Source organism: Henckelia pumila, chromosome 1 (genome assembly GCF_033568475.1).
Source record: "Henckelia pumila isolate YLH828 chromosome 1, ASM3356847v2, whole genome shotgun sequence".
Lineage (NCBI taxonomy): Eukaryota > Viridiplantae > Streptophyta > Magnoliopsida > Lamiales > Gesneriaceae > Henckelia > Henckelia pumila.
The window spans coordinates 90,901,151-90,927,504 of NC_133120.1; the positions used below are offsets into that span (position 1 = coordinate 90,901,151).

General features: G+C 34.1%; 1 pseudogene; it reads left to right on the forward strand.

Annotated features, from left to right (window-relative positions):
• The first annotated feature begins 414 nt into the window (after nt 1–414).
• Nucleotides 415–3,756, forward strand: LOC140868389 (gamma-curcumene synthase-like; annotated as a pseudogene).
• Nucleotides 3,757–26,354: the final 22,598 nt, after the last annotated feature.

A 26,354-nucleotide genomic window follows, 5' to 3' on the forward strand; every position in this document is an offset into this window, starting at 1 on the left:
ATTCCAGTTTTTTCTTATCTATTGTTTGCATAAATCAGTATACGAAAGTTGAAAAAACCTCTATAAAATATATATGTGTAACACATGCATGACCTTAAATGCGTGACAAGCCTAAAATGTAGATCGATAAAACATGTAAAATTTAATTGTTTAATATCTTGGACCATGATAAAAATAATACACAAGAAGTCAAGCGCTAGAACTTAAGTTAGCCTATAAATTGGTGCTGGTTTCTTTGATAATTTGCTACAATCAAAACATAAATAACACATACTTCTTTTCGAAAAGAAAACATATATACATAATTACAATGGCTTCCGAATGTTTTCATTCCAAGAACGAGATTGGCCAACCGGCGCAGAGTTTTCCGAGCATGTGGGGTGATTACTTTCATTTCTAAAAACATAGATACTCATGAGGTAATATTATAATATTATTCATCCGTGATTTGTTTTGGGAACCCTTTAATTATTTTTTCCTTTATATATATATTTTCTATCGATTTCCTTTACCTAATTATAATTACATAAAAATTAATATTACTCTCCACTTTTGTGCAAGTCTATACATATTGGCGCATGAAGTATATATATATATGATGAGTACTCGCGCGATGTATTTATATATATATATATTTTTATACAGGTACAAGTGAAGTATGATGAATATGTTGCTCCATTGAGGGAATAAGTGAGGGAAATGTTGATGGCTAAAGAAAGCAAAACCAGTACTGATAAAATAGCATTAATCGATTTACTCGAACGTCTGGGATTATCCTATCACTTTGAGAAGGAGATCGATGAAAACTTGGAGCTGATTTTTCGTGAATCTTCTGCTTCAAATTTTAAAGCAATGGAGAAGTATGACTTGTTCAATACTTCGCTGTTGTTTCGGTTGTTTAGGCAACATGGACATATCATTCCTTGTGGTATTTTGCTAGCTCTTTATCTGATGATCTTATTTAATTAGTTTGTAATATTTATATATAATTGGATTGGATTGTCATGCATGCATTATAATTACAATGACATATATATGTGTACTAATAATGTACGAAAACTGGTGTTTTCCACAGGCGTTTTCGACAGGTTCATGAAGGACACGGACGACGAATTGGAAAGTGATATAAAGGGTCTGTTAAGCCTTTACGAAGCAACGGGAGTGAGGATTCAAGGGGAGGATGTGTTGGAAGAGGCAATCACTTTCACAACCTATCATTTGAACCGTTTCCGATCCGAAATCGATTCTAATTTACTAATTAGAGAGAAAGTTTCACGAGCCTTACATCAATCCATTCATCGGGAAGTTCCTATCATAGGGGCGCGATATTACATCCCTATATATGAAAAAGAGGAATCAAGCAACGAACTCATCGTTAGGTTCGCCAAACTAAATTTCAACTATCTGCAAAGTTTGTATAAGAAAGAGCTATTTGATCTCACAAGGTACATGCGTATATATATAATTAATTAGTACTTATATATAATTACATCTACACCTCATATATATTTCAACACGTTATTTGATGATCGATTATATTTGATGTTTGATGCAATTAAGTACAGATGGTGGAGGGATTCGAAGATTTGTTGGAAAGTTCCTTACGTGAGAGATCGTATAGTGGAATCCTATGTTTGGGGAGTGGGTATGAATTATGAACCTTAATATTCTTTTGCTCGAACGGCCGTTGCTAAAGCCGTACAACTGACTGCTGTATTAGATGACACATATGACACATATGCTCCACTTGAAGACCTTGAGATATTTACCCAAGTATTACAAAGGTACATATGCATGTATAGAGATATATAAATATATATCACAAAACAAACAAACAAAAAAATGAATTAGTTTAATGAATGGCTTCATATTTTTAGTATTTGATGATATATATATATATATATGTTATAGGTATCTTTACAGTAAAAAAAAAAAGAAGTGTAGTGAAGTTATTCCATCTTTGAATTCGAAAAAAGATTAGGGATTTGTTTAGACAATTACTTATAAAACATTTTTATAAAAGTTTTTTTTTAAAAAAAAAATTTATAAAATTTTTTAAAAGTTGTTTTAAAAATAAATATGTGTTTGGACAATTATCATATGAATTTTTTTAACATCAGAAAAGTAATGTTGTTCATCTTTGTCCTCCGATCCATAATTCCATTCTAAAATTAAACACCTATCAAGTGTTTAAAAATTATACTTAAAAAATACTCTTTAAAAAAATTCAAAAACATTTTACAAAAAAATTATCCAAACACATACTTTCAGTTTTTTTTCACTTGTAAAACACTAAAAACGTTTTTAAAGTAAATATCTAAACGGAACCTAACTGATTGGAGTTTCGGTTATTAATTCTAAAATTGAGAAGGTGTCTCTTATTTCCTATAATATCTATATATTTTTTAAAATAATAATGAGATCTAGTTTATAATTAGATTTATTGTATATATATTGTGGTCTACATGATATTTAAGATGCGCATTAATATATATTAATTAATTAATTACATAGCGTTTTTATAAACTAATTATAATTAATTTCTTGTGCTTTAGTACTGCAGAGATTGGAGAGATCGATCGACTCCCGGATTACCAGAAAGAAATTTATAAATTCATTTGGAGAATGTATGAGGAGTTCGACAGTGAGGCATCGAAACATGGAAAACATTATGCGTGCTCTTATTTTAAAGAAAGCGTGAGTGCGATTTATTATTTATTGTACTCTCAAAATTTCAATGAATTGTTTTTTAACGATATATATTATTACTATCTCCAAAAATGTCGACTTCTTATTTAAATTAGTTCTCATTCAACTCACGCAAATTATATCAAATCATTATCTTTAAGATAACAAACCTAATTTTAAGGATGTTGAATTTGTTTATATATGCTTATTAATGGTGAACCGGCCGGCCCGTATAAGTTGGTTTTACACACGAGTTTCTAACATAAAAAAGCAATTTTGACGTAGGTGAAACAACTGTATTTGGCTTATCATAAGGAAGCCAATTGGTACAGGAGAAACCATGTGCCGCCATTTGAAGATGTTGTTTCTCTTGGGCTTGTCACCAGCACATTGTTTATGCTTGTGTCTGCATCCTACTTGATTGGCTCCGCTACACAACCACATTTTGAATGGTTGATTAGAAAACCTCAAATTGCAGTTGCCACGGCTCATTTCGGTCGATACATGAACGATCGAGCTACAAACAAAGTATGTATATATATATATATATATATGTGTATAATGCATTTAGGTAGTGTTTGGGAAAGAATTCTAAGAAGCATTTCTCAGCTTTTCCTTCGCAAAATTTTGAAATTTTGTGGAAAAAAAAAACTGAAAAGTGCTTACTAGAAGCTTTCCCAAACACTACCTTCATATACTTAAGCGATGAAGGAATATATATAGATATTTATTAATTATTTGATGTATATTAATTTATTCACTTTGTAGCGTGAGAGCAAGATCTTTAATGATGGCGAAAATGTAACTGCGGTGGATTGCTATATGAAGCAATATGGTGTGTCAAAAGAAGAAGCGCTGAATAAATTCACTCAACTTGCTGAAGAAATGTGGATGACTATGAATAAAGAATGGGTGGAAACGGTGTCCGTACCAAGACAATGTCTCAGGCCATTCCTCAGTTACGGTCGATTAGCAATAACCTGTTTGGAGAAGGGTGATGGGTTTACATATCCAGAAGAAGTAATCAAGTCACATATTCTTGCTCTATTTGTGGATCCCATATTGTGATATAATCGCGCGCGTATCATTTGATCTTGTGGAGAAATATAATGTTGTCTCCAATCATGGCCGGATTTGCTATCTTAGAGAACTATATATACATGCATCTTTATTACTTTGTTAAATGCGGGTAGCTTATTCTAACTGTTTTTGGTGACATGATGAATTTTCTCCAATTTTTTTCATTTAATTTATGCCCCTATACACTTTCTCTCCAACTCACTTATCTCGCATTTTTCTTTCAACTACTCGCTTCATCTATTCTTTTATTATATCTCTTTCCATCAATCTAAAACTGAATTTCATTCATATCTAATTTTTTTAGGTTTGAAAAAAAAAAAAACAAAAAAAGATAAACAAACACTTTAAAATTAAAAAATTATTCAATATACAATACATTATATTTGTATATAATAATTTACACACACAACGCGTGTACTCCATCGTTAGTGTTTAATAAGAGTGGGCGCAGTACATGCTTGGATCATATGTGATGTCGAGTTTTTGTCTCCATTTTATTATTTATCTGCATAAAAATATCATGTAATAAATTGACCGAATAAAATCAATCCGTAATTTGCCCAAATATCATGCTTCATTAAAATGGAAAAGCAGGCGCGGCTCTTGCCAAGGAAGCCAGCAGGCCCCTCTTTGACTGGGCTCCGATTAACTTTTAAAAATTATTATTAAAAATTTTGTGAAGTAAAAACTAATAAACGTGTTTACTATAAATCTCTCATATTATAAATTAAAAAATTTCAGAACTCACACACCCTACATTTCGGTCACCTGAATGTGTTCAATAGACAATAATTGTCGCTTAGTTATATTGATTAAATTTAAGGCCAAGGCTAAAAAAAAAGGTTTAATGGTAATTATTCTTTTCTATATGAGTCTATGAATTACTGATATGGTTCATTTGGAACTGTATATATACAAGAACTTACTCGAGTTTGGTAGGTAGGTATATTAATGATGGGTTGTTCATTCATCAATTTTTTTTTTGAGCAAAATTATTATAGATATCATTAATCAGGTAATAAGTCATGAATTACACACAAGCGAATAAAAAGTCGGATATTGAGTACCTTACCACATCAAGTTAATATTTTACAGATATTAGTTTCTTTTACTGTGGCAAGGCCACAGTAGGGGATGCTGTGGTGTCAAAACGACACCACTAGAGCTGTCAAACGGGCCAACCCATGGCGGGACGATACGGCCCATAAAAAAACCACCTTTTGGCGGGTCGATGGCGGGCCGACCCACCATCCTGGCGGGCTGAAAATCCTCAACCCAACCCAACCCAACCCAAGGTGGGTTGTGGGTTAGGCGGGCCGGCCCGCGGGTTGGCTCATGACAAATAAAAATAAATAAAAAATATTATAATTAATTATAAATATCATTTCATAAATAAATATTAATAGAATCATATTAATAAAAGTTTGAATTATTGATTTCATGTGTGTAAATTTTATATAAAGTAATTAATACAAAAAAAATTCACAACTTTTATTAAAAATACATATATCAAAATAAAAATAAAAATAAATTATTAATTCTCCAGGCCCGCGGGCCAACCCGCGCGGGTGACGGGCCTAGACGGGTTGACCCATCTAGGCCCACCTTTTGTTGGGTTGAAAAAATTTCAAACCAACCCACTTAAATTATGTGGCGGGCCGGGCCGACCCGACGGGGCTAACTCAAATTGACGGCTCTAGACACCACAACACCATTTTCCTTTTTTGTTTTTTAATTTTTTTTGTTTTTTAATATATTTTAATTCTTTTTTTACACTTTATGACTTTTTGTTTTGTTTTGTTTTATTTTTATTTTTTAATACATTATAAATATAATTTTTTAAATATATATATATATATATATATATATATATATATATATATATATACTAATTTCTTTTTATCAAGTGATCAAATTTTATTGTGTAATTTTCTTGTTATAATTTATACTTTTATATTGATAGTTTTTAGCACTACTAGTTTTTTGGGCTTTTAGTTTTCATCTTTCTTTTTTCCCTCTAAAAATTTTCATTTTTTAAAAAAAATTAGCCTATTTTTTTTTATATGTTTTATTTGTTTTATTTAATTTTTTGGACTTTTTTTTTCATTTTTTTGACATTTTGTTTCTCTCTTTCTTTTGGGAGGAAGACATAGTTTGCGTTTCATTTTTACTCATTTCACACATGTTTGATTATTCTTTTTTTTTCTTCTTTTTCTATTCATTTTTAAAAAATTTACAACAGGGAATGAGAATATTTGAATAAAAAACGTTCGATTTTTTTTGAACATTTGCATTTCAGTTTTTTTTAATTGTTTGGTTACCGAACTTATTTATTTTTGGAGTAAAACATATAATTATTTATTTTTGTTTCTATATTGATATATTTAATCATTTGTATTATTATATTATATATATATATTGTAAAAAGATAAATTATAACAAAAAAATTGATACAAGAAAAATTGACAATATAAAAAAATTATTTCAGCTGAGTTTTTGCTTATCCAACTCGGAAGAGCAAATTCAGAATCCCTAGCTGTAGTTATCCATCTCTTTAAATCTACGTTTCCACATTCCATTGACAAGTAAATAAAAAAAAAAAACCCATCTATGCGGCAATTCTAGAATCTTATGCAAGGGTTAAGCAAACTAGCAATGTAGTCCTACATCTCAATATTAACAACATGACCACCGGCCCCCCAACATGCATGTTATTTCTCATACATTGACAAAAAATAAATTTCCCAGCACTATAATTATTTGATGTAGCCTCTTAACCACAATATTACCAATATATAGACCTTCTCCGGAGATGAATAGAAAGAAAATGTTTCGATGTTACTCTTCAATCTTTTACACACTCGAGCAAAATTCCTCATCTGTGAGGACACAAATGTGCTAACGCCTTTAAATTGGAGCACATGTTAGCAGGAAAATCATGTGTAAATAATTAAAAAAAATCAAAAACTTGTGGTACAAATTGAAATAGGAAGGCGTGACACCATCAGAATTACAGCGCTCAGATAATCAAGAATAAGCGCACACGTACGTCCTCCAATCCATATTGAAAATTAAACATCTTAACTAAAACATATCACCAATGATTATTGTAAGGGAAAAAAGGGTTGCACATAAACAGTTTGAGGTGTTGTCACAAGGTGTTGACAACACCTACAATAACACCTTGAGTAATTTGCAGCGGAATATAATTAAAGCGTAAATAAAATAAACAAGAAACCTTATAAAAAGACTCAATGATTTAAGCAAAAGTATAAAATACTCTTGCAGCGCCTCAGGGTAGAACTTCACTAGAAAACTTTCAAAGAGTTTTACAAACCCTAAAACTAGTGATTATTGTAAAATTCAATTTCTCAAAACACGTGAGAAAATAAATAGTAAAAGTTCTCCTAAAACATTCTATATGAAATAGAATAACGAAAACGAAGTAAGGAGAAAAATCCTGAAGCCAACAACACGTGAGACGAAAACACTCTTCGATCACTATCTTCGAGTGTTCTTCACGGCTTCAAGCAATCATAACCGATACAAGCTTCAGCAGCTCTTTCTCAACGTACGTGTATTGAAGCTTAAGAAACTCACAACCTCTCACCGTCTCTCTATGTATCAGTACATCAATATATTTGTCTCTCTCTCCAATATATAGACTAGAATCCTTCCTTGTAGATGTTTCCTTGTAGACATAGGATTCTCAAGATCTTGTTCCTTTTCGATCAAGTCAAATCTACATAATAAAGAAATTAAATCATTAGAGATAAGATAATAAATATTATGATAAACTTAATCATATCTCAAATCAAGTTATTCAATGAAATAAATAACTTATATAAAATTATTTCATGTCCAAGAAAGGCAAAAGATATTAAATAAATTTTTTTTCAAAATAGGACGATTTTAAAAAATAAAATATTCCTTTCAATTATGAACATGTTTAGCACTTGACATTTATTTGCCGCAAAGTAAAGTAATAAATGTGAAACAGCTAGGGTCTGATTGTTTCATTCACGGAAGAAAAATATAGTATAACGGTTTAAAATCCATTGCGTGAATCTCACTCATGCCCAATGTAGCATGAATGAGATAATGAAATAACCCGAAAATCCCAGTTAAATTAATGGTGCCATGATTCTAATTCACCCACTAATATTGCAGTTAACCTTACAATTAACCCGAAGCAAAGTAATTATCGAGACGTAGTTTGCTAGCAGACGACAGACAAAGGCACAGACCGCACAGTAAATGCCTAATATCATCAAAATAACGGAACTCGAACCAAAAACAATTGATGCAAGTGATCGAAGAAACAGAAGGCTAGCTACAAATATGAACAGCGAAACTTGCACTTTACCGCAGAATGAACAAACCCTAGGAAAAAATTGCGAGGTTCCCAACAATTATCAAACTAGAAAGTAGGTTTTGATCTGCTCGAGCAATATGGGCTCGGATTAAAGGTGTTTATTTATTTATTTAGGCTCCGTTTGGTATGAGTATTAATAAATTATGTGTAAACTTATCTTGTGTAATCTCGCGTTCTTCTCATCATATTATTTATCCATCTATTAATTTTAATTTTACATCAATCAAATCATTAATTATTTATCTTAAATCAATCAAATCATTGAATTTAAATTACTATATTTCCTCTTATAAATAATATTACTCATATTTTATTTATTGTTATAAAGACAAAATGGTATCATTTTTTAAGTCAAAGGGACTCATTTAATGTACTGTCTTAGTTGACCCTTAAATTGGGTCTTAATTTCTTAAGTGGTGCCAGCTCAGATTAGTTAATGGTTAGGTAATCCTTTATCTCGACCATATACTCGTGGGGCCTGTTTTTTTTTTTTTTTTGTTTTTTTGTGCGTATTCCCCTGCTGTGCAAACGCAGCTCCTTTTCTACCAGGACCACCCTTTCTCCGACCAAAATATTCTCAAAAACTTCCTTCCAACTGGACCACTCTGCTTTAAAGTCCCACACCTGTACCAAACAAACTCTTTCCCTTGTTTTATCCCTCGTATTTTCCAAGAGGGAACAAAAAGTAAGCAATATCATTAATGCTCCAAATCTGCCCCCTTTATTTTATTTCTGTTATGTTAAATGACATTTATCTTTTATTTTTCTGTGTATATGTTTTACAATGATGTCTTTAATGCTAACTGTTTAATAAATATTTGTATCGACTCTAATAGTAACTATATTGTTGTTCGATCGGGGAAGAAATTTGAGTGGTTTACATTTGGTCGACCGACATAGGCTATTGCTCGACTGTCTCTTTGTAACGTCGACAGAGGAAGAATGCATTTTGTAAAGTCATACCGACCGTAATCTCGACTGCTATTTCATGAACCTCTACCGACTTATTGTAATGATTGACCGACTTGTTGTAGTGCCGGCTGGTGTAGAATGCAATGGTTTAGTCAACCTGACCGTTTGCATATAATTAGTACGATTTATACTGTAACACCCGGAAATTTTAAAACGTAAATCCGCATGCATAATTAGGAGAAAATTAATTATTAATTTTTAAAAATAAGGGTTAAATGTATTTATGTGTTATTATGTGATTTATATGCATGATTTAATTTATTTTAGCATTTAACCCGCAATATTAGGATTTTTAGATTTTTGAGAATTTTATGGAGTTGATCGCGTTGACGGGACCGTGGACAGACGAGATACCACGGTTCTCAGTATAGTGTTCACAGTCCAGGGAATACGAGATTGACCATCTCGAGCAGGAGCGTAGGTGGGAGGCTTGATTTTGGCCTTATTATATTCCCGGGATCCCAACGAAATGATTTTTGAAAATATCGATTATGTGAGACTTGAATCCTTGAACACTCGACTTGACTTTGAGTCTTTAAATTATTGAATGAATTTTCTTTGAAAGATATTTGACAGATAAGGGTATAAGGAAATTATGATTGTATTTGTAGATTTACTTGTTTAAGTTATATCTACTTGATTTATATAGATGTCTTTCATACTGAGATTTATTCTCACCGGAGTTATCCGGCTGTTGTTTTGCTTGTATGTGTGCATTGCATCAGGTTGAAGAATATACGAGTCGGACTTGACATGGAAGTGAGAGATTGAGAGATTAGAGTGGAGACTCGGGTGTTAGAAGAAGTTTATGTTATGTCAAGCATGTTAGATTAGAATCCAATGTTGATATGTTAAATTCATTGGTTTCATTTATTCTTTCATGTTTTGATGTTTGTATTAAAGGCTTGAGATTAGACTCTAATCTAGATGTTGATGTTGTTGCTACAAGTAAAATTTAGTTGAGTCACTTTAGTATATAAGCTTGGAAGTTTTGATTCAATTTGAATACTTGTATGCAACTTTTGAGTTTGATGTCTTACATTATAGAAACTTGTGCAAGATAAGGTTTGAGTTTGTATGCATGTTCTACCTTGTATCTTGTATTTAGATCATTCTAGCATGAATTAGAGATGCTTAGAATGTTTCAAGCACATTAGATATTGCATAATACAGCAACAACAGATTCTGAGTTTTCTGCATAGAGCATTCTCGCTCGATCGGTGAACTTCAACCGATCGAGCGAGACAATGTAAATCAGCGGGCAAAAATTTGCTGAAATTGTGCTCGCTCGATCGGCTAATTTCAACCGATCGAGCGAGGCCTTGTTGTTTAAAAAAAAAAAATAAAATTTAGCCTTGTTTGCTTGTTCTTAATTCATGATGTTGGATTAAATGTTATTATATGATCTTGCATTAATCGTAATGATTTGAGGGATTATTTCCCGAGTCCTCACAGTGGTTGGGTCCGTTGGAACCGCCCAGACGTGGGCTATGTCTCGGCGGTAGAACTCCGGCCAGGGGGTGGCCGGAGCTGGCCGGCAGCAGGCTACAAGGCCTGCTGCTACACGGCCGAGACCTGCACAATTATGTGCAGGTCACGCATGGTTGGGAAAGGGGCTACGGGTCAGGGTAGTGGGTCGGGTCTGTAGGGTAGTGGGTCGGGTTAGGTGAGTCCGGGTCTGGGTTAGGTGGGCCGGGCTCGAGTATTTTAATTTTTAAATGTTTAATGTTTTAATTGGTTTTTGGGCCAATTAATTAGAAATAAAATTATTTGGGCCTCCAAATAATTTTATTTGGGCTTTCAAAATTATTTTTAAGTTAGCCCTATGATTTATATGGGCTCGTGGGCCCAAAGAAATTTCTGGGCCAGTCAGTGATTTTATTGGGCCAGTCCATGAATTTTTAGTAATTAATTAGTTAATGGGCCTAAATATTTTTATTTAAGCCCAATAACATTTAAGTATTTTATTTTAGTAAAAATTATAATTTTCAAAATTATTTATTAATTATGGGGTAAGTTAGATAATGGGCTTTAAGTCAGTTAAGGGGCTTAGAAGGGAGACCAACAGACTGGACCGAAACCAAGAAAAATCCCTAAGTCCGAAATATATATTTAATTATTTTAGTGCATGAAAATATTTTAAGTATAAGTATATATTATGACAAATAAATTAAATATATATCAAGGACAAATTTTCAGTGCATGCATTCATGAAATTTTACATGCTTATGATTATGTATGTGTTGAGCAATAAAATATTTTTTTGATAGAAAGTGATGTAGTGTGACATAAGGGTAGTTATCCACCATATGATTTATGAGGTAGTTTACTACCATAGGAGGTGATTTATCACCGCCACGTACGTTGGTTCATGAGACTGATCAGTCGGCACAGATAAGCGTCACACTTACGGATAGGACCATAGACTGTTTCAAAAATACCATGCTCAACTATGTTATGTATGATGAAGAAAGATGGTGTTTATGCTTAAGATTTATGATTCAGCATTTATGTTATGAAAAATGTTTCCATGCATGCTCATGTATCATGTATATGTATTAGTATGATTATGTGATGCGTTATTTTAAACCTTGATATCCAAGTTTAGACATGTTGAGCCCCTAGGCTCACTACGCTTATATGGTGCAGGTGAGTCAGATGATACTTATGTAGCTCCTATCGGTGGTGAGGATGTATGAGCTCACGGAACAGTGGCCCCGTGACCGTTGCAGTTTTTAGATGATGTTTTATTATACATTTATTTTTATGACGTTGAGTTTTAAAACAAGTTCCATATTTCTATTTTATTATTTCTCCATATGAGAGTTTTAAACATGTATTATTTACTATTTTTGTTTCATGCATGAAACCCTTTTCAATTATTTATTTGTTTATTTTTATTTAAGTTACTACTAAGAAGTAGTATTTTATTTTAAATGTGATACATATATGTATGGGCATATATGTATTGTTATTATTTTAAAAAAAAATCCGCATTTAAGTTTAAAGAGTCCTAGATGTTTCAATTGGTATCAGAGCACGGTCCTTGGAGGGTGTCCATCTGCCACGTGAAGCTCAGAAATCTCACTATCGGTCTGTAAGTTTTTAATTGTTTTTCTTATGATCTATAAGGAGCATATGTAATGATTTAAGATTTCATGTTAGCAAAGTTTTAAAATACTTAGTTATGCATTGCGATTTACGTGAAAAATATGTGGTGATGCAGTATGCCCCAAGACATGTTATACGACAGGTTGACCTCAAGAAATTTTGAATTTGGAAATTTGGTTTTATTTTTTTGAAACTAAGTTTGATATTTAGGTTGTCACTTGAATTTTTTTTGTAGTAACTTATTGATTTTAAGTTAGAATGATTTCATTGGTAAATTATTGGGTTGGTGATGGTAAGAGGTAGCGGGCCTATCAAGAAATTTTTTTTATGAAGGTGTAGCGATAAATAGAACAATAAAGATAAATTTCGATAAGAGGCATTAAGTTTTTGTGAAAGCAATAGAATTATTGCTTGAGGCAAGAGTAGGATTCCTTGCAAGAATGATTAATCGAGGGTTGTATCATTTTCTTCTTTGGTGAATTTATAATGTTACTTTATAGAGTCTAGTATATATTTTTGGGAATTAAGTTCGCATGTGTCAAATTATGCTAGTTGGGTTCATAGATACCGTATTGTCATTCATTTAACTATTAAGGTTTTTCCTTTGATGAAGAAGTCATGATTTTCTTGGAGATGACACTTGTACCATAAGGTTATAGTTTGATGGTTTGTGGTTTTAAGTTTGTACTCTTAATTATATGAGGTATAAATTGATGATAAATATGTTTTGTATTAGATTCTTGAATCTTTGAGAATAAGAATAATTGTGGAGTTAGTTTGATAAAGAATTGGATAATCTTTTATAATACTTAAGGGTCGCATGGTTGGTGTTACCAAGTAAGCTGTACTGGGTTTGACGGTCAAGTCACTACATTTAAATAAATAGATTTTGGAACTTGTCAGCCTGACTTATAGATGTTGTGATGATTGAATGATGAAGGTGTAAATTTTTATAGGTTTGTGTAATCGGTCAGATGTGGCATAATACAATTGTTATAAATTTTGGTTTCGATGTCAAGTATAATATAAGCTTTATATATGGCCTAGGAGTTGACGATATATATGAATATATATTTTTGGAGTGATTTCTTTTGTTAAGATTTGAGTAGTTTGTGAAGTTGGGTTGTTGGTTCTACGCACGTATGGGTATTTGAAACACTTGGAATAATCACGATCAGCGTAATGATTTGGTATTATAATTATTATCTCGATACTTTCGTTTTACGTTGGGATTAATTGTGTATAAGTATTTGTATTGATATTCTTTCAATATCCTTGGGTTGTATAAATTTGAATTATTGGGTCATGTTATAGGAGTGTCTCCACCAAGATTTTTGGGATGCATGAGCAAAAAGGTACTGGTTGTGTTTTGACTGTACATGGTACCAACATGTATTACTTGTGAGCGGATTATTCAGTTTATTAGGTAATTGACTTAGTATTTTGATTTTGAGGAGTTCAGATTTCATGGACTATAAATAGAGGCAACTAGGAAATGATATGGAATTAACTATTGAATGTTATATTATTATGCTATTTAGAGACGATGAAATGTAAATACTATTCGGGGAATTTCACTCCTCCAATAGGAGAATCTAAGTGCCTTAATCCTAAACTAACCACAGAATTAGAATTCATATGAATTTATGTTGTGCATGACGTTTGACACTAAATTCACTTTTTGGGTTTCATGGATTTATTGCACTCGAGATTTAAGATTTTCAAGCGTTCGATAGTTGAAAGTGTATTGGTAAATGGATAAGTTGAAGAAAATTGCGATGAATGGCAGATGTTCGACTCAAAGATGTTTAAATTTTTATAGAAGGCTAGAGTGTGGATAAGCTTTACAAGTTGAATTTATTGGTGTTGATATTGTAATCATATGCTTTAATAAGTAAACTTGGGAACAAAAGTTCGGCTCACGAATGTTGGAGGAATGATAAGTAGAGTGTATAAGCATATAAAATCAGTCAAGTTTTGGCATAGTGTGATTGTTGTGTTTAGGAAAAAATGATTAGTAAAGTTAATATTTTGTTTATCAGAGTGCGCAGCAGAAGCATGACTTTTGGGATACTGAAACTTGGGAACTAGATGGGTGATCGTGGATAGACTCACCAAGTCAGCTCATTTCTTGCCGGTGAGGACTACTTACTAGTTGACACAGTATGCAGAGCTTTATATCAAGGATATTGTTAGACTGCATGGCATACCAGTGTCGATAGTATCAGACAGGGATCCGAGATTTACATCTGCTTTCTGGAAGAGTTTGCACACAGCATTGGGGACTAGATTATTATTCAGTACAGCGTTCCATCCCCAGACAGATGGTCAGTCTGAGAGAGTGATCCAGGTTCTCGAGGATCTACTAAGAGCTTGTGTCATCGACTTTCAGGGCTCTTGGGAGACTAGATTGCCGTTGGTGGAGTTTACTTATAACAATGGCTATCAAGCATCTATATGTATGGCTCCTTATGCAGCTCTCTACGGGAGGAGATGCAGATCTCCCGTTCATTGGGATGAGGTTGGCGAGAGGATTCTACTTGGTCCTGAGATTGTACAGCAGACTGCGGATGTTGTGATTCAGATTTGGAATCGGATGAGGACTGCTCAGAGTTGTCAGAAGAGTTATGCTGATACTCGACGACGAGATCTTGAATTTGCTGTTGGTGATCATGTGTTTCTGAAAGTATCACCTACAAAAGGGGTGATGAGATTTGGTCGAAGAGGTAAGCTGAATCCGAGGTATATTGGGTCTTTTGAGATCTTGGAGAGAGTTGGCACGTTGGCCTACCGTTTGGCTTTGCCACCAGTGCTTGCGGAAGTGCTCAACGTCTTCCATGTATCCATGCTACGGAGATACGTCTTGAATCCGGCACATGTGTTGGATTACGAGCCTCTACAGTTAGCACCGGATTTAGCATTTGAGGAGAGGCCGATTCGGATCTTAGCCAGGGAGGAGCGGAGACTGAGGACGCGGGTCATACCGATGGTCAAAGTCCAGTGGTTGAATCACTCCAAGGAGGAAGCCACTTGGGAGACCGAGGCAGACATGAGAACTCGCTACCCAGAGCTATTCGGGTAAGTACTTTAATTTCGAGGACGAAATTCAATTTAAGGGGGGGAGGGGGAGAATTGTAACACCCGGAAATTTTAAAACGTAAATCCGCATGCATAATTAGGAGAAAATTAATTATTAATTTTTAAAAATAAGGGTTAAATGTATTTATGTGTTATTATATGATTTATATGCATGATTTAATTTATTTTAGCATTTAACCCGCAATATTAGGATTTTTAGATTTTTGAGAATTTTATGGAGTTGATCGCGTTGACGGGACCGTGGACAGACGAAATACCAAAATTTTTAGCCAAAAATATTTTATGAGTTTTATGAGCCTTAAAATAATATTTAAGGTATTTTGTCATGAAAATTTTAGTATTTAATTATATATTTATTTAAGGGTTGATTTTTAGCCAAAATTAGTCCCTTTATTGACTTTTATTGAATTTTAAAAATAGCCTATTTTAATATTTCGGGATTTATACTTTTATATCAGATTAGTATGTATTTCAAGAGTTTAAAATTTTAAGTTTATGGTATATTATCTTCCTAAATAAATTATATTAGTTATTAATCTATTTTCTACCTAATCCACCCAAAAATACACCCAAAAATCTCTCCCTACCCTACGCTCAAATCTGATCAGCCGCCTCCTATCTCCTTCTTCTACCTTTCTCACGCCTCCTTCACAGAAAATCAGCCCCTTAGCCGATCAAGCTTTACTCATTGAGGATTTTTGGTCGTTCGTCGTCCCGGAGTATCGTACACGCATCAACTAACGTCAAATAAATTCAAGGCATGTCTAAAACTTTATTTGGCCACCATATGAGCTATTATTCATGCATGATATTTTTATTTCATATTTTTATCATGAAAATGTTGAATTTATGCAAGTATGTACGGTTTTGTTGCATGGTTGATGGTTAATGGTCATGGCTCACGTTTTTCCTAGCATGGCTCGATCCAGGGCTGAGGGCTCAGTCAGGGGTGTCCTAAGGTGACTTGGAGTCGGCTGGTGAAGGAATGGGTTTGAGAATGGTCAAGGCCGATTGTTTTATTTCTTGGAGTTGCTATAAATCGGCGGATTCGGGTTTCCCGAAAGCTTGGATCGCCAAGGCTTTGTAGTCATCGGTTGGGACCGTGGTTGGGTCCGTTGGAACCGCCCAGACGTGGGCTATGTCTGGGCGGTAGAACTCCGGCCAAGTAGTGGCCGGAGCTGGCCGGCAGCAGGCCACAAGGCCTGCTGCTACACGGCCGAGACCTGCACAATTATGTGCAGGTCACGCATGGTTGGGAAAGGGGCTACGGGTCAGGGTAGTGGGTCGGGTCTGTAGGGTAGTGGGTTGGGTTAGGTGAGTCCGGGTCCGGGTTAGGTGGGCCGGGCTCGAGTATTTTAATTTTTAAATGTTTAATGTTTTAATTGGTTTTTGGGCCAATTAATTAGAAATAAATTTATTTGGGCTTTCAAAATTATTTTTAAGTTAGCCCAATGATTTATATGGGCTCGTGGGCCCATAGGAATTTTTGGGCCAGTCAGTGATTTTATTGGGCCAGTCCATGAATTTTTAGTAATTAATTAGTTAATGGGCCTAAATATTTTTATTTAAGCCCAATAACATTTAAGTATTTTATTTTAGTAAAAATTATAATTTTCAAAATTATTTATTAATTATGGGGTAATTTAGATAATGGACTTTAAGTCAGTTAAGGGGCTTAGTAGAGAGCCCAACAGACTGGACCGAAACCATGAAAAATCCCTATGTTCGAAATATATATTTAATTATTTTAGTGTATGAAAATATTTTAAGTATAAATATATATTATGACAAACTAATTAAATATATATCAAGGACAAATTTTCAGTGCATGCATTCATGAAATTTTACATGCTTATGATTATGTATGTGTTGAGCAATAAAATATTTTCTTGATGGAAATTGATGTAGTGTGACATAAGGGTGGTTATCCACCATATGATTTATGAGGTAGTTTACTACCATAGGAGGTGATTTATCACCGCCACGTACGTTGGTTCATGAGACTGATCAGTCGGCACAGATAAGCGTCACACTTACGGATAGGACCATAGACTGTTTCAAAAATACCATGCTCAACTATGTTATGTATAATGAAGAAAGATGATGTTTATGCTTAAGATTTATGATTCAGCATTTATGTTATGAAAAATGTTTCCATGCATGCTCATGTATCATGTATATGTATTAGTATGATTATGTGATGCGTTATTTTAAACCTTGATATCCAAGTTTAGACATGTTGAGCCCCTAGGCTCACTACGCTTATATGGTGCAGGTGAGTCAGATGATACTTATGTAGCTCCTACCGGTGGTGAGGATGTATGAGCTCACGGAACAGTGGCCCCGTGACCGTTGCAGTGTTTAGATGATGTTTTAAGATACATTTATTTTTATGACGTTGAGTTTTAAAACAAGTTGCATATTTCTATTTTATTATTTCCCCATATGAGAGTTTCAAACATGTATTATTTACTATTTTTGTTTCATGCATGAAACCCTTTTTAATTATTTATTTGTTTATTTTTATTTAAGTTACTACTAAGAAGTAGTATTTTATTTTAAATGTGATACATATATGTACTGTTATTATTTTTTAAAAAAAAAAATTTCCGCATTTAAGTTTAAAGAGTCCTTGATGTTTCTTATACCCTCCAATATCGACTGATTTTTTAATCATTTCGACTGCTCTTTCAAGCATATAGACTGCACTACAAGACTTTAAGTAGTTTCCACCGTTGGCATAATATTATTTCGACCATTATTATGAAATCTCGGTTGATATGTAAAGCACGGCGACCTTTTGGACATGACAATGTCGTCTTCGTAATTCAAATAAAATTTGTTAAAACGCAGGCATATTTATTTTTTCTTTTTGAAAGTTGCGTATGCTTAATCTAATTATTTTTATAGGTTATGACAATCAGTAATGTTGTCCTTCAATGTAATGGAAAGTGGATACGGGATGAGCACGATGTTTTCAAATGGTCTTCACATGAAAGTTGTAAATGGGATTTAATCAAAGTGGACGATGAGACATGCAATTTCGAATCTTTTAAGAATGAGGTTGTTAACATTCTGGATTTGGCATGTGATATTAACAGAACCAAATTCAGCTATTTGCCGATTGTTCCTAATTGCCATCCTCCTCCCTTTTATATTAAGGATGATAGAACTCTGTGTGCGTACCTTTACTTTGGTGCCCCAGACAAGAGACCTGTGCTGAATGTTATGGTGGAAGAAGAGGAAGTGAACGTTGGACTGGACAACGAAGTGCATGCATTTGAAAGCACTCAGCACCTCAGTAATGATAGCAAGACATTTAATAACATCGATAATTTTGAACAATCATTTGATGTTTGTGACAGATCGATGGATGAAAATGTTGGGGGGATCAATCGTACTGGGAGGAATTTGTTGTTAGATGGAGATGATACATGTGGCAATTGTAAAGTCGCTGATTATGGTAGATCATGCAATGAAATGCGGGGTCTTGATGGTGAAGACGAGGATCGTGACAGATCGATGGATGTAAATGTTGGGGGGTTGAATCGTAATGACGAATACTTGGATGGAGATTTTGTCATTCCTAACGAGAATGATAAGGAAACAACTGAGAATGTCAACGTGTATTTTCCTGTGGGGGGGTTGAATCATAATGATGAATACTTTGGTGGAGATTTTGTCATTCCTAACGAAAATGATAAGGAAACAACTGAGAATGTCAACGTGTCTTGTCCTGTGGGGGGGTTGAATCATAATGACGAATACTTTGATGGATTTTTTGTCATTCCTAACGAGAATGATAAGGAAACAACTGAGAATTTCAACGTGTCTTGTCCATTCGAACAACTTGAAGATCCTTTAATTTTAGGAGAACCTTCATTACACCAGCAGCAATTAAGACGGTCTGAGTCCGAGCCGGAAGGGTATCTAAATGGACTTCAGATTCGAAAGAGAATTCCGTTGGTAGATAGAGATGAGTCATGTGGCAATGGTACCTACTCATTCCGTGATGGATCCAACATTTCTATTGGGCAGGTATTTTCCAATAAGGCAGAATTTCAGATTGAATTGTCCCGACTTGCAATAAAGTCATCTTTCGAGTTCAAAATAGTGAAATCTAACAAGTTCGTGTATGATGTTTGATGTGCTGCTGATAGTTGTACTTGGAGGATTCGAGGTGCAAAGAAAGATCCACACTCAACATGTTTTAACGTCGAACATATTGCAACATTCACACCTGTGACTTGATGCGCATGAGTATAAAAAATCGACAGGCTACTTCTGGGTTAGTGTCAGCTGTGTTGCTAGAAAATTTCGGTGGTCAAAGGACTACACCTGTGCCGAAATCAATAATCACAATGATGCGTAATCAGGAATTCAATTATCATACTTCAAGGCACGTAGAGGTAAAGAACTGGCCCTTAACACCATGATGGGCGATTCTGTTGAGAATTTTAGGAAGTTGCCATCATTTTTGAAAATGGTTGAGAAAGTAAATGTTGGTAGTTTCACGGATTTAGAAGTGGATGAAGAAAATAGATTTAAATACATGTTATTGGCATATGGTGCATGTATACCGGGATACAAATTCATGAGAAAAGTTGTCTGCATTGATGGTACATTCTTGAAAGGAAAGTATGATGGTGTGCTACTTGTAGCAACCGCACAGGACGGAAATCACCACCAATTTCCCATTGCATGGGGTGTTGTCGAAAAGGAAAGCTCTGAGTCATGGTCTTGGTTTCTAAGCAGATTGAAAATCATAATAGAGGATGACGACGAATTGGTGATAATATCAGATAGACACCAGGGCATCATAAATGCAGTTGCATCTTTATACAATCGTGCACATCATGTGTTTTGTATGTGGCACATGTCACAAAACATCAAAGGCAAGAGCAACAAAAAAAAGGGAGCTGCCGAGCTATTCATTCGGGTGGCAAAAGCATACAAGGAAAGTAATTTTTATTCCTTGTATACAGAATTGAGAGAGAGCTTTCCAGAGGTTGCTAAATATTTGGAAGATAACACTTCTCCCGGAAGGTGGTCTAGAGCGAAACAAACCGGGAACCGTTACTCCATCATGACCACGAATGGAGTGGAATCAATAAATGGTAGGTTGCGTGAGGAGAGGGAGTTTCCAATGCACTGCAAAGAATCACATCAACCTGGAGAAGTAAATATCGTCAAGAAGCGGTTGCATCAACTACACATCTCACACCAGCGATAGAGTCGATCGTTCGTGAGAATTTCATTGTTTCTAGAAAATATGAAGTCGTTGAAGCAACTGAGGGGAAGTATTGCGTGTACGGTAGCACAAGCAACGAGTTAGTTGATTTACAGAGTAAATCTTGCACATGCCGTAAATTCGACATTGACAGGATTCCATGTTCACATGCCATTGCTGCTGCCTACAACGCAAATATTTCAGTTTATGAATTTTGTACAGATTATTACACCACACGTTATTGGTTTGAAGCATATACGGACCCTGTCTATCCAGTACCAGGTGAATGGACAGTGCAGGAGGAAATATTGGTGCTGCCGCCTCAAGTCATTCCCCGACGTGGACGGAAAAAAGTAAAAAGAATACCTTCAGTCGGGGAGTATGCCAGAAGACGTTGATTTTTGTTTTTGTCACTCCTTCAGCATGAAACGACCGATTAATGTATGATGTCGACTGTTAATATTACCAACTCGATCGCTTTGAGTGTAGAGTTTTAATTCTCTTTTCAATCGATCGTTACTAATGAAGCCTAATTCATCCAGGAGAGTCGGTTGGTATATAAAAAATATAAAATGGTAAAAGTTTGTTAATAAAAAATATTTCTAGCTAAAATTCCACATAAACATAAATGAAAATTATTACGGATATCTGTTTTGTTGTTTTCAAACGTTAGGGTTTTTTGTATTTATTATTATTTGCATTTTATTCGTATTTAACATTTGTAGTCTGTGCGCGGAAAACGTGTCGACCGATTAATGTATGGTCTCGACTGTTAATATTACCAACTCGACCGCTTGGAGTGTAGAGTTTTAACGAAGCCTAATTCATCCAGGAGAGTCGGTTGGTATATAAAAAATATAAAATGGTACAAGTTTGTTAATAAAAAATATTGCTAGCTAAAATTCCACATAAACATAAATAAAAATTATTACGGATATCTGTTTTGTTGTTTTCAAACGTTAGGGTTTTTCGTATTTATTATTATTTGCATTTTATTCGTATTTAACTTTTTTGTAGTCTGTGCACGGAAAACGTGTCGACCGATTAATGTATGGTGTCGACTGTTAATATTACCAACTCGACCGCTTTGAGTGTAGAGTTTTAACGAAGCCTAATTCATCCAGGAGAGTCGGTTGATATATAAAAAATATAAAATGGTACAAGTTTGTTAATAAAAAATATTGCTAGCTAAAATTCCACATAAACATAAATGAAAATTATTACGGAAATCTGTTTTGTTGTTTTCAAATGTTAGGGTTTAGGGTTTAGTTGTAAAAAAACTGATTGCCTAAATAAAAGATATTACCAAGGAGCAGCAACAATTCTTCTTAACTCGAATCCCAGTACTTCTTCTTCACCACCTATCTCGGCCTTCAAACGGTTTATGCGACGATCGAAAATAAAACATTGATGCCCAAGTCTTCGAAAGCCTTACATTAATTCATGAAATCACAAAATCATGCAGGATTAGATAGGCGATTTGGAATAAAAACCTAACGCAGCTGCCATCTTGAAGTGAACATGGCGGTAGCAGGCAGCGTTAGGACTTCTCTTGTATTATTAGGTAATACAGAGGATACGTAGGACTGCAATTAGGACTCCACTCGTATTATTGTAGTTGAATGGAACTTGTAACCCAGGTTGGGTATCATCGGCAGAAATCCATACGGGGTCTGGAATGTCCAACATAAAAAGTTGATCAACAACAATCATATAGTGATAAAATATTAATTATTGTAATTTTGTATTCGAGAGAGGAGAAGAGGTGAAGATTAGGTAGAAGACGAAGAAGGAGATGAAGAGATGGAAATTTTTTTAATAATGGTGACTATGAATATGAAAAATTAAACGCCTTCTATCTTTATTTATAGAAGAAGAAGATTGGGTGGGTGAGTGAGTGAATAATCATAATCCATACGGTTGAGCACTTTAGCTTTTGTTCCAAAATTGTCCCTACACATTAAAATTATAAATAATTAAATTTGAATTAGTCTACATATGTTATTATCATATATTTCTCAAGTAATAATAATAATAATAATAATAATAATAATAATAATAATAATAATAATAATAATAATAATAATAATAATAATAATAATAAATATATTATATTATTTTATATACATGCGTTATGGTAGTAATAAATAATAATTATGGCCCCTTATAATCGTCGAATGAATTGAATTATTCCCACATATCGGGTCACGGGTGAGAATGAATCAAATTCCTTTTTCTTGGAATGTGTATCCTAAGAAGACGGATAGATTTCGATTCCCGTGAAATTAGTCTTGAGACTAGCATGGTCGAACAGTCAAGTCTTGGAAGATAATGTATGATTTGGGAAGGTTGGAAAATTTATAAAATGATAAGAAAAATTTGAAGTGTTTAGAAATGGGTCGAATTGGAAATAAATATATAGCCCAAAAAATGAAATTTTAAAGCAACAACTGAAATGGGTCGACGGGCAAATATATTCGGTCGATCAATAATTATATTCGGTCGGACAGCGGTCGAAACAGTAGCGTGGGCATCCTCGGTGTTTAATATGGGTCAAATCATGTTGTATCACAGTATATTGAATATGTTCTGGTCGCCCATGATTAATCCAGTCTTAATCCAATGGTGAGAACAATAATTTCTTCTCTACCAAATATGACACTAATCTTAATCTTACATTATGATAGGGAGGTAATCATGTTTATAAATTCGAATAATCACAATCATAACCTTTGAAATAATATATATGATACAATCTCCATGGAACAAATTTCATAATAATGGAATTTAGGGTTTAGGGTTTCCAATTTAGGATTTAGGGTTTTCAATTTAGGGTTTTCAATTTAGGGTTTAGGGTTTAGCATTATTTGGGGTTTAGGGTGTCTTATTGCGGGTCTGGTGAAACCCGACAATTGCAAGCGCGCATCCCCAAAAAGACACGCTAATGAATCTGGATACGATTCTTTATCGCTATTTTACTTTCACGATATTCGAGGTTATATAGTAAAGTAAAGTACAAATATTCACAGGATTGTCACGTGGTCTTCTCATAAATATCATTCGATCACGTCAAATATCAAGTTTTTAACAGTCGACAACCAAATAATGATCAGTCGCCTATTAAATAGACGCCGACTGGTTAATAACATATACATAATACTATAATCTTAATCATAATCGTAAGAAATAACGTTATTCATAATCATAACCCAAATGGTTTAGTTGAATAACCAAATTTATTTTTATATGATGGTTTCCATAAAAATTAAAATTAAAAAAAAAACATATATACTTTCTCTCAAGCAGGACAAATAAATATATATATACTTTCTCTCAAGTTTTTAGAAAAATTTTAGCATATCTCTGACTATTGAATTGTATCGTAATCTCAGATTAAATTGCATATGGTATTTTATTCTTGAGGCCGATGCTTGTTAGATATGAGAGGTCAGAGGACTATGGTTAAGAACATACAAATGTTGGGGAAATAGGAGTCAAAACAGAGCCTTTCAAACAACTAAAATGGGTCGACGGGCAAATATATTCGGTCGATCAATAATTATATTCGGTCGGACAGCGGTCGAAACGGTAGCGTGGGCATCCTCGGTGTTTAATATGGGTCAAATCATGTTGTATCACAGTATATTGAATAGGTTCTGGTCGCCCATGATGAATCCAGTCTTAATCCAATGGTGAGAACGATACTTTCTTCTCTACCAAATATGACACTAATCTTAATCTTACATTATGATAGGGAGGTAATCATGTTTATAAATTCGAATAATCACAATCATAACCTTTGAAATAATATGATACAATCTCCATGGAACAAATTTCATAATAATGGAATTTAGGGTTTAGGGTTTTCAATTTATGGTTTAGGGTTTAGCATTATTTGGGGTTTAGGGTGTCTTATTGCGGGTCCGGTGAAACCCGACAATGCAAGCGTGCATCCCCAAAAAGACACGCTAATGAATCTGGATACGATTCTTTATCGCTATTTTACTTTCACAGTATTCGAGGTTATATAGTAAAGTAAAGTACAAATATTCACAGGATTGTCACGTGGTTTTCTCATAAATATCATTCGATCACGTCAAATATCAAGTTTTTAACAGTCGACAGCCAAATAATGATCAGTCGATCATAAATTTTAAAACGGTCAAACAACGGTCGAAGAGGTAGCATCGGCGTCCACTGTGATCAATTTTGCTCCAATCCAAAACTCATGGTGATAACGATAGATTATTCTCCACCAAATGTGAATCCAATTTAATCCTACATTATGATTTTAGTACACGGACGGGAATTCCAGACTTTATTTATTGCCCTGTTCAGTTCATGAATAATATTACTCCAAAGAAGACACGCATACCGAGGGATCAGCACGCATGCGCATGCGCATGATTATTTATTTCTCGGTTCAGTTCATGAATAATATTACTCCAAAGAAAACACGCATACCGAGGGCTCAGCACGCATGCGCATGCGCATGCTGTTTGCGCAACCCGAAGACTACACGCAAATCGAGGGATTTAAGAACCACAATTGAATTGATTTTTGTCCCGTTGTTCATTTTTTATTTTTTTCTTTTGTCTGCTGGTTACTAGGTTCCCTTTATCTTAATGTTATTATGTTATTATTATAAATATATAATGTTTATAGGCGAAATTCGTTAAAAAGGCCGGTACACGCACTCTGAGAGGCTCTGAACTCTCATCGTCTGTCTTTCTTCCTTGACATCTCCCCAGAATAGTATCTGTTTTCAAAATACGTATTATGGGTTCCATCAGTAGGCTGATAGATTTTTTTTCTCATTCCGATATCGTATTATTTCGTGTTTCCATTAGTAATTTGTTTTGTTTTTCTTGCATTGTAATGTTAAATAGTATCTATTTTCCACTATGTTGGTTATGTTGGTAATACAAGAGGAGTCCTCACAGACCTTACCTGTTGATAATAGCGTGTAAACAGTACTTACGAAATTACGTTTACGATAAGTTCACCGGAGAGACGTCAACCAATTAATATAGCGTATTAATTGAGAACATGAATTCAAAACGTCCCATCGCATCGGCTACTCACGATAAGGATGAATACACGTTTGCAACTTTCAATGTTTGTCTATAAATAGTGCATTTACGTGTTTACGTAATATTACGTTCTGCTCAAACTCTTGCACTCCTTTATTTATTTTCTTCTCCTCTCTCGCATTCATTTTCCAATGGAAGGCGAAGGTTCCAACGTCAACCATGTTGGAAAACGTGTTCAGATCAATTAAGAATTGATACCCGGTGCAGCGGAAGTTTAAAAATTTTATTTTATTATATGGAACGATTCCATATATGGGTATCAAAACTTTTACGATTAAATTTGTTCAAGTAAAAATAAAACACAGTTAAATTTTTACCTCGTCAAGCAAAGGCTTGATTGTGGACTCCAACAGAATTTAATCTGCTCTTCTTGTAAATCTCGGGAACCGATGACAGTCACGATCTAACTCTGGAATTAGGTCCACGAATGAAAAATAGAAACCCTCTGATTGACTGCACTAGAAATCAATCAGAAGTTTTACGTAGAGAATAAACAGATATGATCTCTTAATTCGATTTGTAATTTTTCACAAAAATCACAAGTCGAATTTTCTCCAAAAGGGACAGAGGAATTTTCGAAAAACCTCTTGAATAATATAGACTGATTTTCGAAAATTGCTAGACTGAAAGCTTGTGTAATTTTCGAACACAGTACATATATTTATAGATAATTTCTAGACTAGATTAAGTTATAATTGCATTAGGA